This window comes from Thermobia domestica, chromosome 2, assembly GCF_964235325.1.
Source record: "Thermobia domestica chromosome 2, izTheDome1.hap1.1, whole genome shotgun sequence".
Taxonomy (NCBI): Eukaryota; Metazoa; Arthropoda; class Insecta; order Zygentoma; family Lepismatidae; genus Thermobia; species Thermobia domestica.
In genome coordinates, this window is record NC_137455.1 from 383217519 (window position 1) to 383236066 (window position 18548).

General features: G+C 34.6%; 2 long non-coding RNA genes across 4 annotated transcripts in view; one reads left to right on the forward strand and one right to left on the reverse strand.

Moving 5' to 3' along the window:
- The window catches only part of LOC145678880 (uncharacterized), a 156497-nt gene extending 138813 nt beyond the window's left edge, over positions 1-17684 (forward strand). The window contains exon 3 of one of the 3 annotated variants that reach the window (XR_014130482.1): positions 1091-7427. This is a non-coding gene — a long non-coding RNA (uncharacterized LOC145678880). Of the gene's footprint in view, positions 1-1090; positions 7428-17427 lie in introns of those variants that run through there. The other 2 variants (XR_014130481.1, XR_014130480.1) reach the window with 2 other exon arrangements.
- The window catches only part of LOC145678882 (uncharacterized), a 231375-nt gene that overhangs the window by 161578 nt on the left and 51249 nt on the right, over positions 1-18548 (reverse strand). The gene's annotated exons all lie outside the window — the stretch shown is intronic.

Here is an 18548-nt window from a genome sequence, read left to right on the forward strand (position 1 = left end):
TCCTTTCTAGAAAAACAAGGTAATGTGGGACTTCTATGTAAATATATGTTTAATTAACTTAGTAGGTGAGTAATTAGTGTATGCTAATAAAAAGTAAGGACATTACAAAAATTTCTAAGCTATGTCTGGAGAACGTTAGAAGAAAATATTTGTTCAGGATAAATGTTTAAAAAACTGATGCTACTGTTAATTAACGGTTTTGTTTGTGAACTTAATTATGATTGGTCCGTAAGGTAATGAGCCTAATTACACGCTTATATTGAACACATGAACTGAGATTTTTTTTCACTTTAAGTAAATTGAGATGTGTCAATCTCTCTCTCTCTCTCTCTCTCTCTCTCTATATATATATATATATATATATATATATATATATATATATATATATATATATATATATATATATATATATATATATATATATATAAGAGAGGTAAATGGCTAAGATACGTAGAACAAAACTCAGATTAATAAAGAAAGAGTAATACTATGAGAAGCAATTGATCTGTGTAAAGCACAGTAAGATTTTTCAGTAAAAGGACTAGTGAACAAAGTGATGTACAATAGTTATTAAATTACAATAAACACTTTCCATTATCATGTTCAGTGGCGTATTTACAATTTTATTTCGGGGAGGCTTTCCTAACTTTATTCGTGGAAATGTGAAAATTCTGCAAGATATTTCATTTACTTTAAAATAGTAAATAAAATTTCTGAGGGGGCTTCAGTCCATAAGCCACCTCTTAAATACGTCACTGATCATGATATTATTCATGAGGAATAGTAATCACTCACAAACGAGCTATTTTCTCACTCTTATCTGTTTATAGCTATATGCAATATGAGGAATAGGGGTTGTTATAAATCAATGGTAGTAACTATTAAGCATTCTACAATTTAATATTAAAATTCTTCTTGTTGTATATCACTGTAATTTTACAGCGACGGAATGACATGAAATTTGCCTGAAGTATATAGTAATTTTCATACATATATATGTGTATCCATAGTTACGTATGTATATGAGTGAAGTAATAAAACCAGAAAAACTCTACACTTGTGAAATGGTTTGCATTCTTGCCTTTGACAGGGTAACGAGGAACACAGGCATTTGTCAATCGGCAACAACACATTAAGCGAACACCCTCACCAATAATTACGTTCCATAAGGATATAAATGGAGAAACAGTATACAGCCAGAAGAGAGGAGTAAAGAAGACGTGTTACCTGAGAATCTAAGAGCAACGCACGATCCCTAACAATCCCTCAGCATCCATCAAAAACGCCAAATATTCCTTCTGTCACGTCATCCGTAAGATATTAGGGTTTTTCTCCCTGCTTACCATATAAAAATACCCTTAGCTCCCTTCATTGGTGGTTGTTTATTCCTATCCCACACTTCCCTCCATCTAGATCTTCAGTTATTTTTAGTTCAGGGTTAACAAGAGGTTAAAAATAAAAGACAGTAATGTTTTATGATATATATATTGTGTTATCGTTTCCGTATGTTGATGCTTAAAGTACGGGTAGAGGAAACCAAAAATGATAAATATTTATATATCTTTTTTGCTGCACAAATCTGTCATAAGATTTCTGAAGAACGACTAGAATCCAAAACCATAAATGGTACTTTCAAACTTTTACTACGTATCTACCATTTTATCATACAAGAATGGTTGAGTAAGTGTGTAGAACATAAACTGTTATATGGTAAATGTATTATTATTATTATTGTTGTTACTACAATCTGAATTTAAGTTTTGATTGTGAATTGCGTGTTATTTCATTTAGCATGACTATTGTAATGATACTAACTTGGGTTGTGCACGAGACGAAACGAGACATAATTTTAGTCACAAGATTTAAGACGAGACAAAGAGTTCTTTTCTTATAGATACAGAATCATTTCTCGAGACAACACATCACTTTCACGAGAACTTTTAGAGACAAGGCACTCTCATGCCTCAACTTTTGCCTCATGTGCATACCCTAACACCAACTAGCTTTCTGTATCTTTAATTAAACAGCAAATAATAATAATAACAAATAGCATGACTTTTTAAGGTCGCTTACTATTGATAACATGTTAATAATGTTTTCAACCTTTAATATATATTTTGTCAAATTTTTGCAGGGACAAATATGAAAGTTTCGGAGTATGTATAGGTGTTTCACTCGTACTTAAATGAGTTTTCGTCATTCATTTATTTTTTTCTATTGCCAAAATCAATTACAAAGAAGAGTAGATACCGTATGAGATCTACAGGTACGAATCTAAACTTAGGATCTTGACTGATCGTGACTAAATTAGGATGATAGAAGTGAATTATAAAATTAGGATGATCGGACGACTTTCTCAAAAAAAAAAAAAAAAAAAAAAAAGATTGCATCAACTTAGTTTGTTTCATTAACAACCCTTTAGTAAGACATTATGGAAGTAAAGGTAACTAAGGTTCTACCATTTAACTCAATAAGCTTTTGTGTGTTTGTCTTTATGTCTTATCTCCTTATCGATAACTGAGGTTCTACCATTCAACTCAACAAGCATTTGTGTATCTGTCTTTATATCTTATCTTCTCTTCGATAACTGAGATTCTTCCATTCAACTCAACAAACATTTATGTATCTGTCTTTATATCTTATCTTCTCTTCGATAACTGAGATTCTACCATTCAACTCAACAAGCATTTGTGTATCTGTCTTTATATCTTATCTTCTCTTCGATAACTGAGATTCTACCATTCAACTCAACAAACATTTATGTATCTGTCTTTATATCTTATCTTATCTTTGATAACTTCTATAAAAGTTATACACTTTTAGCTTAATTTTGCATAGGCTTTCTACTTATGGGTTAGGAAATAAATGTATTTTTAGGATTGAAATTTGCGAAGAATTAGAGGGTAAAAGGGATTAAAATATACTACAAGTTTCAAAGCTTGCATACATAAACGAATTAATAACAAAATTTTAAATAACAAGTTTAGTAAAAATTATCATGTTTGATAAAATATGGCTTAATTTTCTTTGAAATTTCACAATCATCACCATTGGTCGGTGTGAAATATTGAAATCGGCATTCATTTCACCCTTTGATTATACCTATTAATTTCGTAAAAATTATCTGATCTTCTTGAAACACAGAGCGTGCTTTCTTTGAAGCTTAAAACTTGTTTCTAACGCTTGGGGTTTAATTCAGTCAAAAGTAAAATGACACAGTACTATTAATTTATGCCTCCTAGTGAGATCCATGAATAGTAGTTTATTGGTAGGGTTAAGTAGATGGGATATAATGTACGCTAAGAGATTCTTTTAAATTGTCCTGTAATAATTGTGCTTACATTTCATTAATATCTCTACTGTATTGCATGATTCATAATTTAATTGACTTTGGGAGCTTCCTCTTCGCTAAGTGGTTAGCATACGTACCTTTTCTGCGGAAATCAGGTTCTATTCCCGGCGGGAACTCGTGTGGTTCGGATCCCACATCAAGCTGTAAGTCCAAGTCTCATATAGCCTCGCTACTGAAAGTGACGTTATAGTCAAATCAACTCGACTCAATTAACTTCGAGCCTTTGTATTGGAATTTAGATCCAAACAATCATAGAACTTAATTTCACTAGGTTCCTAAAACAAAATTCTATCTGAGTCAGTATAGCATGAGTTAACCAATCACAATTGAGCGACAAAATTAGGACCGAATATCAATACTTTTTGTTCTATATTACTATGCCAGAAAACGAAAAAAAAATTTAAAATAATCATTTTAGAAGCACAAAACATCAAGCTCTTAAAGTTTACTAGTTGAAGTGACACGGGAGATTTAGGGAAAAAAAAGAAAAAAAAGAAAGCTCTGCAGATTATAGGGACGTCCAATCCATGGCTGGGCTTGGTCCATAATATCCAGCTTCATCTCTCTCTCTCTCTCTCTCTCTCTCTCTCTCTCTCTCTTTCCATTTCGCCGCAACATACTCGTCCTCTCTTTGGCTTTTACAATAGAGGACGCTGTGCATTGGAGAGGCGGTCCATTGCATTTCTGGGGGGATTTTCCAAATCGGAGCCACGGCGCCCATTAAACCTAAGCTTTAAGATCTCTTGCGATAATTATAAGGTAATTCCTGTGCAACCCACACTCAAAGAAACCCCATATACATGCAAAAGAGCAAACGGGAGAGTGTCCATGTGTGAGTGTACAGTAGGTGCAGGGAGGGAACTTAATCATAAAAGACAGTTGAAAAGGGGTTGAAGCTTTAATAAGGAAAGGGGGGATAGCACAATACGGGCAACGGAGGGGAGAATGATTAAATTTTTAGATTTACACTAATTTCCTGTAACGTGTAGTTATTATAACTCTTTCTTTCTAGATCCTGAAGATGGGGAAAAATAATTAAATTAAAGGAAAAAATCGCAGGAAGTCACGCCCTGACTTAAACATGGGTAAAACGTTGCGTGTTTACTGAAAACGAAACACTTACTTTTCCACGTGATACCAATCAACTAACTTATAGGAAAAATGATCCAATATTTTCCAACGTAAGAAAGGAGCTCGAAAATCATATTTAGTTTTGTTACCTTTTTTGGTTCAGTTATTTCCCCCCACTTTTAATTAAATATTAACTATTCACTTCCGACTCAAATTTTCTATATCGCTAATTACTGATATTTAGGGAAAGTAACTTTTTTAATGACCCATAACAGCAAATATGTTTAATAAAATACTGCCCTAAAAATGAAATAAAATATTTAAGTTTTACGATCCGGCTAGGCTAAAGGAGACGGTGATAGTGAAATAATGAATGAAATGGTGGAATGAAGAAAGTGGGAGGAAACGGGAGATCCCCGAGACACGGTGTTCGTCCTCCCTAAAGCCCTCTTGGCATGAGCTGAGATAGAACCAGGAACCCCACGCACCAGAGATGATCGCTTTACCACTGAGCTATCTATTTCTATTGAAAGAGCTCTGTCTAGTCTCAAATCATTTTTTTAAAAAAAAGTCACGAATTTTTTTGTCTCGTCTCGTTCATGTAACCTTAATTTTCGATGTTCATTAATTTGCAGAACTACATGAATTATAAGCAGCGAATATTAGACTGAGAAACTGAAAAATGTTGATAATAGAAGCCGAAGTAGAAAGTACTGATCACACACTCTCAAACTGAAAGCCTTACGGCCGGCCACTTCCCAGCTTGTTTTGTTTAGTTTATCTGTACTTAGAGAATGTATCTATAAATAAAAATAAAAAGGCATATTTTCCGTGCGAATTGATTCACAAACCGTGAGTGGACTATTAAAAAGCCCCGTGGAGGATAAAACTACATGAAACGAACTCTTAATAGGAACTAAAATAAAGGGCAGAAAACAAAGCAAAAGAAGACACGGTAAGCTGGAACATTAGAAGAACACTTAACAATTTTATACCGTACATAAATTTTAGGAGAAGACCACATTTTGTAAACCTTTCGAACGGCTCGTTTCAAAACATCACATGATCATCACAAACAAACTTCTTTTTTCTTTAATTTCTCTGACAGTTTTTTCTCCCTCAACTACGTATTTTGACGCAAAAGCAGTTTAATTGTGGAATTGCCATCTTCTTTCGTTTTGGATATAAAATGAAGAATTTTTGAAACATTCATTCACAATTGCTCAACCCCCGTCCAGTATTATTATTATTTTGGGAAAGGGAAAGAGAGAGAAAAAAATCCCCGCCAGATGCCGCTGGTCTTGGCTATCATAACACGGTCGGGAAAGAATGATAACACGCCAATCGCGCGTCTGACGTACCTGGGTTTCCCATTTTAACCGCTAGAGTGCACCATAAACCAAAGAACCATGTATAAGTTGTTGCCCAAAAGCTTCAACCGTCTCGATTTCGCCTCATAAAATTCATAATGACACATTAGAACGCCGTAACCGCTGTCTCAATGTTGAGTCAAAAACCTGGCTGTATGGACGGATAGAGATGTCTTGAAGTACGGTTTTCGTGTGAAGGCTTACGGCCTCGATTGTCTATATACACTCGCTACACCTAGCGACGGACCGGTGAGACATAAATCTACATCGCTCATCTCGAATCGTTTTGCACTTTATCTTATGCGATCTACAAGCCATTTCCTAGTTTTAAATGCAGTAGCTCTATAGAGATACGTTGTTTATAACGAACGCTTCTTTCATTGTTTTTTCTTTTAAAAGAAAAGTAACAGCAACAATACTGAAGATGTACGATTGTTACTGTCTGTAAATAAACGTTACAAGGAGACCATTAACAAGTTGATAATTGTTGGCTGATTAACAAGAGATGAAAACAGAAATAAGATCTATTAAGCGCTTTTCCCTCTTTAAATATAGAATTAAAGGTGGCCAAAATTTCATTTCGCAATAAATTACGGTAATTAAGCATTTATTTCGAGTCGACAGTAATGTCCTCATCAAGTCACTTTTAATATCCTATAACTACAATGTAAATTTCAAATTGTAAGTAGGGAATTAGTAGTGGTTCTGCGGTAAAGCGTTCGTCACGGATTTGCATGGTCCTTAGATCGATTCTCGGATAATCACAGTTTGTATAAGTTAAGGTTCACTTCCATGCACGTCCGCAGGATTTTTCACATGAGGGGCAAAGCTTATAGTTCTTTTTATTAATTAAAAAAATATGTATGGCCTTTTTTATGTAAGTATAGGACAGCTCGGAAGTCCGTCGTACAGGGGTTGAGTTGTATGATATCATCCCGGCATTTACAACATAGTTATGAGGACATTTACAACATAGTCCTTAAAAAATGCTTTTATATTTTCCTAATCATCTAATGTCATGTAACAGAATCTTGTGCAATAGAATTTGGAAATGTAATGATTTTGTATTTTCCTGACCACCTAATGTCATGTAACAGATTCTTTTGCAATAGAAGTTGGAAATGTAATGATTTTGTATTTTCCTGACCATCTAATGTCATATAACAGATACTTTTGCAATAGAAGTTGGAAATGTAATGATTTTGTATTTTCCTGGTCACCTAAAGTCATGTAACAAATACTTTTGCAATAGAAGTTGGAAATGTAATGATTTTGTATTTTCCTGACCACCTAAAGTCATGTAACAGATACTTTTGCAATAGAAGTTGGAAATGTAATGATTTTGTATTTTCCTGACCATCTAATGTCATGTAACAGATTCTTTTGCAATAGAAGTTGGAAATGTAATGATTTTGTATTTTCCTGACCACCTAATGTCATGTAACAGATTCTTTTGCAATAGAATTTGGAAATGTAATGATTTTGTATTTTCCTGGTCATTTAATGTCATGTAACAGATACTTTTGCAATAGAAGTTGGAAACGTAAACAAATAATAGACAAATGAAATATATTTCTCGTGCCTGGAAATTTCATTGAAACTATTGATTCACTAGAATTCCAGGGAGGAGTATGACTTTCCATTGCGAATGTCGATGTGAACTCCGGTCTTTCAGTGTGTACTTGAGCCTGCAGAAATTTTCATTGAGTCTTCCAAGCTGACCTAGTGATTAGGTAGCGCACCTTTGATGCATCCGGTCTCAGGTTGGATTCCCGTGAGAAAGTATTGAACGCGTTATGGAGGTTCTGGTTTCATTTAAATTCTAGATCCACACCTCACATATCCTTTGTGCTGAAAAACAACGCTAAACTTCTAGGAAAAAAACAACAAAAAATTCTTCTTCGATGCCAAGCGGGCTAACGTGCCTGCTTTTTCTGGACTTACTTACAAAGTTCAACAACTGAAAATTTTCGACGCTTTAGGATGTTCACACTACTTTTGTCCTTCAAGTTTTATTTTAATTTCATTTGAATTTAACGTCCCTTTCAGCAGAAAGGCTATATAAAACGTAGACCTATAGCTTAAAGTGGAATCCAAATCATATGACCTCCCGACCGAAATAGAATTTTGTCATTTAGTTATATATGAACAACATATATTAACATTAATTTAAAGAAAGTACCTCTTTGTAATTACCCGTTTAATGCGTGCGCTTTTAGTTCACGTGGACCCGTGTTCGAATTCCGTTATAGGTGCTTGACTCAGATACAAACCTCAATAATAGCTCTAAGAAGTAGATCGGTGGGGTACCCAATAACGGATCTAGCCTGGGGCCGAAAGGGCTTAGCCCCCAGTTTTTTAAGTGACAAAACTATTTTAAGGTATTCTTATATATTTTGAAAGTTGATAGTAAACTCATGATAGGGGGTCTCTATTATAGTTTGGGTCCTAACTGTCCCCTTCCCAGTTCCTACCATTTAGATTTGACTGGGTTCGATTAGAGGTGGGAGTTCATATCATTCTTATTCCACATTATGCTCTAGATGCACGTCTCATATAGCCTAAATACTGAAAGGAATGCTAAAATATAATCTCACAAAATGCAAGAGACGGATAGCGTCTGATATAATCTCGGTGCAAAAGTTGGACATTACAAAATTACTGCCAACCAAATCAATGGGGGAAAAAACATATCTTGAGAATTTTTGGATATAAATATACCACAGAAATATTATTTTATTTATTTCAAATACTTGCAGTGTCTAATTAATTAGTCCACATAAACCAAAGCAAGAAATTTCTCAACATCACTTCTCAGTCAAGCCTAAAAGCTTCGATTTTAAGCCACATGATGGCTATTGAATCTAAATTAGTGGTGACATCTCGTGTTGGAAACAAGAACTGTTTGGGCCACAAGTTGTTAGGACGTTTTGAGTATCAGTTCTCCACAATTTAATGCTGACGTTACTAAAATAAAGAAAAATAATAAAATAAAGTAAACTAGGCAAAATTGATGAAATTTTATATTTCATTGGAGATAAACATATGTGGGAAATTTAATAGTACTACTCCGTAAAAGTAAGAGAAAAATTAATCGAAAAAAAAAGTTGATTCAAATAGAGAAAGTCGTGTTTTTGTTTTGAAGTGTTTTTTGACAGCTTATTGTAGCTTTCCTAGATGTCATCCCGTAATATTCTTATGAAAAATCAGTTGAGGCCAAGTTCACTAGTATTAATGTAAGTTATAGTTTTTGCGACCCTAATCCAAACTACCAATAAGAACATACTTCCGAAGCAAATATTTGGCCATTTTTTTCCTACGGCCTGTCAAAGTACCTAACCTATTCAATGAAATGAAATGAAATCTAAGAGTTTAACGTCCCACAATTACTCCCCTTAGACTGAAGGAGGCGATGATAATTGCAAGTGAATAATATTATAAGAATTAGTAGAATGAGAATGTTCGAGTAAACGGGAGAACTCCGGGAAAATCCACGGACACGACTTACTTCGCCGGGGATCGAACTAGGGACTTCATGTAAACGTTGTACCACTGAATCACCGTGCCTCCGTCACGTAATATATTAACCTTAAAAAACTGTAACATATATTATTTTTAGTAAATTTGTTTTAAGCCTATTTTCCAAGAGAATATTCCAGGTCTGTCTAAATATTGAACTAATAAATAACTGTGTTTTCATGTTCTTTTGCTGAAGATGACAACAGGAAAAAAAAAAAGTTCCTATCTACCAATCAAAGTTCGAGTAACACTTAGTGTGTTAATTTATTGCAATAAAGTACATGATAAGGCTCTGAAGGCAGCGAGAAACCACGATGAGAGAAGATCCAATCAGGAGAAGAGGAGACAGGTGTTTTCAGTATAACATATGCTCTTAACTCGTACAGCAAGCGTAGAAGACTGGCTACACATATGAAAAAATTCATAAATATATGAAAGTAGTTAGTGTAAAAAGAAAGGACAGGAAGTTTGGTGGCCTGCATGTGGCTCATAAAATAAAATACAAAAACTATTTGGCAGAAAATAAATCATACGTACTTGATTATTAATGCACGTATATTTGTACCGCAATCTAATTGGCTGAAATAGTTCTTGTTCAATACATACATGCAAAATGATCATTTATGTTCATTGGAGCCTCATATCCTTAGGATATCCTATATATAGGGCTACTGCGTTTTCTTATACAACGTGTAAGCATAGCAATGTGGCTTCCATTTGAGATACATTGCATCTTGGCAAATCATTAGAAGAAATTTTTCTTTTATAACTAACTGTGCAGAATTAATTGTTATTTTCTCATACCATTTTTGCTTTCTTTTCTAGCAATCATCTTTTTATCTTTCTGTTACCTTCTCTGTCTTTCCTATCTCTCAGATGTTATATTTTAAACATAATAATTATTAATGTCCTGAACTGATTATATGAACATATATCTACATGTTTAACTTTCAAAACGTATTCAGCGGTCCCGGGTTAATTTCCGGTGGGGGCACGCGGTCGAAAAAGTGTAAAAAGCTTTATCAGGCCAGTCATTTTGAATGAAGTTTTCCTGGATTTTTCCTCATTCATACCAGGCAAATGCCGGGGTGGTACCCAACATATAGGTTCCAGGCCACTTCCTTTCTTTCTCAATTTTTTCTTCCTTCCCTTTTCTCGGATAAAGTGCTCGCCGAGGGACGTCATCTTTCATACGTGGCGGGTAAATGGCCATAGATGCCGACAGCCCAATAACCAATTCTGGCAGGTTTTACTGTACTGCACTGTACTTTGGTGTATAGCCATGCAATAAATTCATTCTTCTTATATCAAACTTTGTTTATTATATTCTTTAAAATAAAGTACAGTGATTTCTAATAAATTAAGTAAATTACATTCCTACAATCACAAAAACAAGTTTCAAATACAATCTGGCTATTAGAAAGAACTCAGTAAAGAAAGGTAGGTACTTCCTATGCTTTTTTCTAGCAATAGGTAACGGTACGTAGTACCGGCACATATTTTCTTTGAATTCTTTTAAAAGTGATTTCTCTAGGTTTTTTTTTTTTTTTTTTTTTGAGTGTGTGTATTGACGTAATAAAATGAATATTTCAATCCAAATTCATTTGCAAACTGGAATAAAAATACTCGTATGTCTTTATATTTAGAAGGTAAGACGATCAGTAAACTCAGCACCCGCTAACTTTTTCTTTTTTTTTTAATTTTGACGCTAGCAATTACAACCAATCTTAACGCATAGAAAGAGCTCCCACATGGCTAAGCAATCAGCGTACGCGCCTTTGGCGTGAGAGACTCGGGTTCGATTCCCGGCTGGAGCTCATGTGGTTTGGATTCCATATTAAGTTGTAGGTCCATGTCTCACATAGCCTCGCTGTTGAAGGGGACGTTAAACTAAAAATCAAATTAAATTAAACTAACCCGTAGAGTAACATATTTATTGTGAATAAAGGTACCTATCTCCCTACTCCAAAAAGCAGTGTACCACTATATATACAAAAGAAAACAAATGTCGAATTCTATATGTAAGCACAGTGTAGATAACATAAAATAGGCTGTGAAATATAAATAGACAATTGTAAACAGATCGTAAGTAATACAAAGGCAAATATGCTATAAATGTAAGCAAAAAAACCCTAGACGCTTGTAAATAAAACGCAGACAATTAAGAAGTAAATATAGTATGTAATGTATGTGAACAATATTGTAAACAGCGTAGGGTATATAAAAGTAAATAGCCTATGTAATGTACGTGGACAATAATTTGTAAACAAACTGTAGTCAATATTAAAGTAAACAGACTATGTAATGAAAATAGGCAATAATTCATAAACAAAATGTAGGCAGTGTCAAAGTAAATAGACTATGTAATGTAAAAATAAAGCGTAGCTACCATAAAATTAAATAGACTATGTAATGTTCGAAAACAATATTCTTAATTTATGGCGGTTTCTTGTGCGTTCATTTTTGCTTCTTCTGGAAGGCGCTTTAGAATGTGGTATTGCCTGAAAAACTTGACAAGAAACTACAGCAGCTAGCTTAAGAGTCTTCATCACGGCGAAATTAAAATATCGCTAATTTTACAGTAATTATGTGATATCTTCAAATAGATAAAAGATAATCGAAATGTGGAACAAGAGCGCCCTAGAAAATATTATTTTACATAAGAAACCGTTATCACGACTCACTTATCTGCTTTCGATTTCCAGCCATTTAGAAAATTGGCATATATTTTCGCGTTTTTAAACAACTGAAAACGGAAAGCCACTAGGTGACTTATGATAACGGTATCTCACGCAAAATAATATTGTCTAGGGCGCTCTTGTTCCATATTTCAATTATCTTTTATCTATTTGAAGATATCACATAATTACTGTAAAATTAGCGGTATTTTAATTTCGCCGGGATGAAGACTCTTAAGAGCATAAGTAAATTATCAATAGCCTTCGTTATTTTACTGGGGATGCTGTGACTCAGTGGTAGAGCGTCCACTTCTAGTGCGTGGAGTTCCTGGTTCGATTCCCGCTCGCGCCAAGTGAACTTTGTGATGGACAGAAATAGTATGGATGGTTTTCCGGGGGTTCTCCCGTTTCCTCCCACTTTATTCATTCCACCATTGCATTTATTTTTCACAATTACTGTCTCCTTTAGCCTAGCTGGCGTAACCCTGCGACGTAAACCTGAAAGATTTCACTTCATTATTTTACTTAAAATTAATAAGAATATTGGAAAATAACTTACAAAGTTTTATTTTGAACCCGATACAGAATCTTTATTTTATTGTTCGCAGGAAATAAATATCGTCTCATTTGCATTAAGCTGTTTTGATTGGTTTGTATGGACGTCCTTTCTTAGAGCTAGGTTACATAGGACAACCACAGTGGATCTCAACCACCATAGTACATTCAATGTTCTCTCGCTGGGAGTCGAACCCGGACCTTCATGCCGCTAAGCACTTGAGCTTGCCATTAAATTAGAGAGAGGAGTACATGATACTTTTGTTATCTTGGTTGAATATGCCTTTTAAAGTCTCTGTCAAGGCTACATATAGGGTCTACCTGAACTCACAGCTTGATGAGATGAGAACCACATTGGGCATCGATTCCGGTAGACCCGTACCTATTCAGAATGAAGACATGCATAGCTACTGAGCTATTCATTCTAAGCTACACACTTGTTTTAGGGTTGCCTTTTCCCATTAACTGAGATTTTTTTAAAAGTTAGAAGTATAAATACCTGATGCCAAAAACAATTGTCAATATTGTTAACAGACTAATAATAAGAACATCACGAAGAAAAACAAAATATTAACTACTTAATATTTACCTATTTCAGAGCGAGCTTTCCCCTCTGGTTTAGTGGCTAGCACGTGTACATGTTTCCGGGTTCGATTCCCGATGGAAGAGCATTGAGTATATTATGCTAGCTCGGATTCCACCTTCAACTGTAGGATCACGTCTCATATAGCGCCGTACTGAAAATGTCTCAAACTTCAACAATACACCAACTATTTCAGAGTGACTTAATGTAGACAGAATTCGATTTCATTTGATTTAATTTTGAAAATGAAATCTTCGAGTTTAACGTCCCACGATTATGCCCTTTAGGTCAAGGGAGACTATGATTAAAGCAAGTAAATCATTGTGGAAGAATTGGTGGAATGAGAAAGTGGGAGGAAACGGGAGTAACCCCAGAAAACCCATGCACACGATGTTGTCCACTACAAGCTTACTTGGCCAGGGGTCGAACTAGGAACCCCACGACCAAATGTAAGCTGTGTACCACTGAGCCACCGTATCTAATTGATTTAATTTTGAGCTTAGCGTCCCTTTCACGCTATGCTATACGCCATGAGACGTTGACTTGCAGCTTAATGTGAGATCCTAACCACATGAGCTACCGTCGGGAATCGAACCCGGGTTTCCCAAGCCAAAATAAGCCAAGCTTGTTCTACCAGTAAACAATGATATCGTGGTATCAAAACTTAGTATATGTAGCTACTTTCTGTTAATTAAGACCAATGTTCAATCTAAAGGATCATTCCGCGGGCAAGAGTTTGGGAAACGATGGCTTAAAGAAATATGTTGCTAAGAAAAATCATTCTATTCTTTAGAGCTTACGCTACCGGTATCTTATGAAGGGAAGGAAAAAATGTGTACAACGTAAGATTTGTTTGCTAACTAGACTCAGTCTTCATATGTATATAGTATCTTTCATGAGTGTTTTACATATAGGTCTACTAATGCAAAGAAGTGACACGTAAAAGAGGAGACCCTTTCTTTCTCCCTCTGTTAAAAAAAAAAAAAAAAATCCTTTGAAATACGTTACTGGAAACTGCAGCGCCACTGTAAGTTTGGTTGACAAACCAGCGAACTATTTAGAAGTTGGGGGAAGCCAATTCCCATGTGTAGTCGACTACAGCTGCCATCTTCTGGATTTATCTGAAACTTTTTGCTATTCCTGCGGGACGGAAAAAGAGAGTTCTGCTTCAAGTGTTTTTTTTTTTTGTTGTTTTTAAAAAAGTGAAATCGTTTAAAATTATTTTATTGCATGGATACAATAAAGACAATTTGACATTATTTTTTAAAAAAATCATGTCGGAGGCTATTGAAAATTCTGTTTAATATTATAATTAAAACTTTAAAATGGAAGAAATAAAAGTATTATGCATTTAAAGAGAATGTATTATATTTCAACAATTAAATTCTTTTTCTTTCTTTCTTTTTTTTTTTTTTTTTTTTACTCTATAACAGTATAGACTTTTATTACACAAATTTTACTAATTATTATTACACTATAATATTTTGAGTGTTTGCTAATTTGTACACTTTTCTTTCAATAGGTGGCAGGCTATAACAATATCAAATAAAATAAATCAACTTGTACTTAGAAATTATTAGACACATTATATAGAGCCATTTTAAAAAACACAATTAATTTTATTGCTGTCTTTGAATACTCGTTACAACTCGCGTAACTATAATAATAACTAGAATTTGATTTTAATACTCACGATGGATACGCTACTACGAGAATTTATGAAATTATAATGCTGAATACTAATTTATTTTCTTCCGTTCTATTATCTACTCTCAGCATCACCAGCAGAGGTACTCTGTCAATATTGGCAGGTCATTTGTCGCAATTGAGAAGTTTCCATGCTCCACGGTCTTCAGCTAACCATTTCGTCTTCTCGTACGACTTTTCTGCTTTGATATCATCCATCAATTGTAATCTCCATCGCCCTTTCCCTTTCTTTCCTGCCACCATACCCTCTAGCACGTCTTTCATGATACAGTTCCTTCTTAGCCAATGTCCCAACCAGTTTCTCTTCCTCTTCTTGATAACATCTAAAATTGTTTTTTTTTCACCATTTCTAACTTCCTTTCATTTGTTTTCTGCTCGACCCTGCCAATTCTCTCCATTCTTCTTCACACTCACATTTCGAAAGCTTTCAGTCGTTTTTCATAATTTCTACGTAATGTCCATGTTTCTGACCCATACAGCACAATACTCCACACGAAGCACTTTATGAGTCTTTTTCTCAACTCTTTATTCAAGGTCCCACAAAATATCCTTTTCTTTCTCCTAAAGGCTTCTTTTGCCATTCCTATCCTGACTTTTACTTCACGTTCACACCCCATATCATCACTAATAGCACTACCCAGGCATCGAAAACTAGTCTTCTGTTCTATTTTCTCCCCTCCTACCTCTATATTTGGCACTGACCTTTTAGTTTCAATCACCATGGCTTTAGTCTTTCTAACTTCGATGGCATATATCCAAAACTTAGACTTCAGGAACTTAATTAGTGGGTTGATAGAGGGAAGGTTCAGATCTTCTGCGACAACCTTCAGCCTTCATAGATCTTTAATTGTCTGTTTAGATATGTACGTATACTTCTTCATAAAAGCAAACAGTCAAGAACTTACCCATCCTCTTTCCAGACTTACTGATCTGGTTACAGATCTGTTGCATATCCTTTATACATTTCTTCATATTCTTCTATTTTCTCATATTCTTCTTCTATTTTCTCATATTCTTCTTCTATTTTCTCATATTCTTTTTCTATTTTCTCATATTCTTAATCTATTTTCTCATATTCTTAATCTATTTTCTCATATTCTTAATCTATTTTCTCATATTCTTCTTCTATTTTCTCATATTCTTCTGTAATTTCCTTTATAATTTTAAGTGTTTTCACACTCAGAAAATTGTTCTCTTGCTGGTGAGGACTAAAATAAAACTCAGTTATTAACAGCCAAATTTATGTTGAAACTAACTAATCGTTTTTGAAGAAATCTTCTGGGTTGAATGCATAAAAAGTCCCGAAGTAACATGAGAGGAACTTAACGTTTATTTATTTATTTCTATTTACTTTGGATTAATGTCCCATGATCAGTGACGTAACTAGGAAGAGGCAAACGGGACTTGTGCCCCGGGCTCCGGGTTGGGGGAGCTCAAAACTGGGCAAATATTTATTCTTACTATAAGGCAAGGAAAGGAGATTTAGCAAACTAAAGATCATAAAACAAAATACCTCAGAAACTTAGCAGGACAATAACGACTCACCAACCTTAGGATCATATTCATAGAGCATACGTTAGCTTCAAAGCTATCTTTTGGGAACATTGTAAAAACCTTTGCAGCCAAAAGAGCTCTTTATTTAACTTACATCGTTAAGAGCAGGTTTTCTACATCGATTTAAGAGATTTGCAAAATGTCCGAGTATAATACTCGAGACAACAGCTTGACTGTTTGTCATAATTAAATATTCTGTTCTGAACCAACAAACTGTTGATTCATTCTACACATCATGATAGCCTATTATTCCAAAAAAAAATATTGTGATTTGCAATTACAGTACTATGATAAGACTCTAAGAATATGTCAAGCATGCTACTCTCAGATTATTTGGCAATCAAATACTACTTAGTTTGGTGTTTTATCTTGTACTAAAAATCAAATTATGTAAAGCAATTTTGAAATCAAGCTTGAAGAAAAAATGGAATAGGAGAATTACTGTGTAATGCCAATATCAGGTGTTGTCGGAGAGTATTTTGGTTTGGTTGGTCAGGGGAAAGGGAGGGGGCGCTAAGGCGAGTTTTTGGACCGGGCGATAAATAGCCTAGTTACGTCGCTGTCCATGATTAATGCACGAAGGTTAAAAGACAGATGATGATGATGATGATGATGGTGATAATGACTGAAGAAAGATGACTGGGAAGAAACGGGTGAGCCTCGAGAAAACCCAAGTATACGACACGAGCTGTTTCACAAAGTTCACTTGGTGTGAGCTGGAATTGAATCAAAGATCCCACCTATTACAGGGTAGCACTCTACCACTGAGCCATCGCTGTTCTAAAAAATTCAATTTCCTTTTCATAAGTATACAATGTTTTAAAAATGTACCGTAGTTCATTTTATATTATATTTTGGTTTGGTTCTTATTACGCAAGGGAGAGGAGACCCTTGTTGGTGATCCTCACATTATGGCAAATTAGTCCAGTGATTATTGTTATGTTCCTCCGCCTAAGATTGTATTTAAATATTTTTGTTCCATCTTCTTACTGAAGATAATTTACTCATTACTAATTTGAGTATTTTCTTATATTACAGTGGCCAGGGTGAGATGGAGACCAGGAACGCATGCGTCCGATTCTACTCTCTATAAAATGACCTGTTGTCTGCTGGAAATGTATGAATTAAAAGAGAAAGATCTACTTCTATCACATTCTTAGTTTATGGAGTGTTGAACGTTAAAATAAATAAACAAAATAACATAAGAATAAGGTTGAAAAACTGATGTATCATTTACTGGTGATTTCATTTCATTGGAGTGTTTGTTTGTTTGTTTTCTTTTTTAGTATTACTGTCCCTTCTCACCACTAATGATAGATATCTTTTTATAGTTTAATGTCCCACGTTTATGCACCTAAGTTAAGGGAGACTGTGATGATGATAATGAATATGATTAAATTAAGAAAGTGGAAGGAAAGGGGAAAACCTCGAGAAAAACCACGACACATTGCTTTTCACTAACATGTCAACTTTCCGGTGGCTGGGATCGAACGAGGGACTCCACGCTCTACTACTGAGGTACATAATACATGAATCCAGAATCTAACGGAAATCTGAACTCTATGTGCTCCTCTGAAAGTCCAACCATTTATCTTCGTGGTTATATGGTAAGTTTATTTGTCTTTGGTGCTAAGACCAAGGTTCGATTTTCACTGAGAGTTCATGTGGTTCGGGTCTTAACTAAGGGTATAGTTTCATGTCTTATATAGCGTTGATGGTGGAAAGAAACTTTAAACTTCAAAATAACAACCAACCAACCATGGATCACGCTTTATAAAGCACCATAATTACCTGCTATGCTATTTCTAAGCTGAGAAATCAAGTTTCATATAGTTTCCTTAAGTAACAATTATTGCAACGTTTAAAGAAGGAAAAGGTCTAAGGTACAACCATACGGATATGTGACTTTGGTCTACGCCTATGTAGATGAATTTTTTTTGGAGAATCTAGTTATTTATCTTCTAAAATGGTGCAACTATAAAGTTTTTCACCTAGAATCACATTATATCAATATTTCAGTAATATGTATTCATATGTATTTATTTTATTTCTGAGGCATTATAAGCAGGGCTGGTTAAACAATCGATCGCCGCTGAATATTGGGTAGATCGAGAAACTTATTCGAAGAAGTGATGTTATCTGAAAAGAAATGTTCAAAT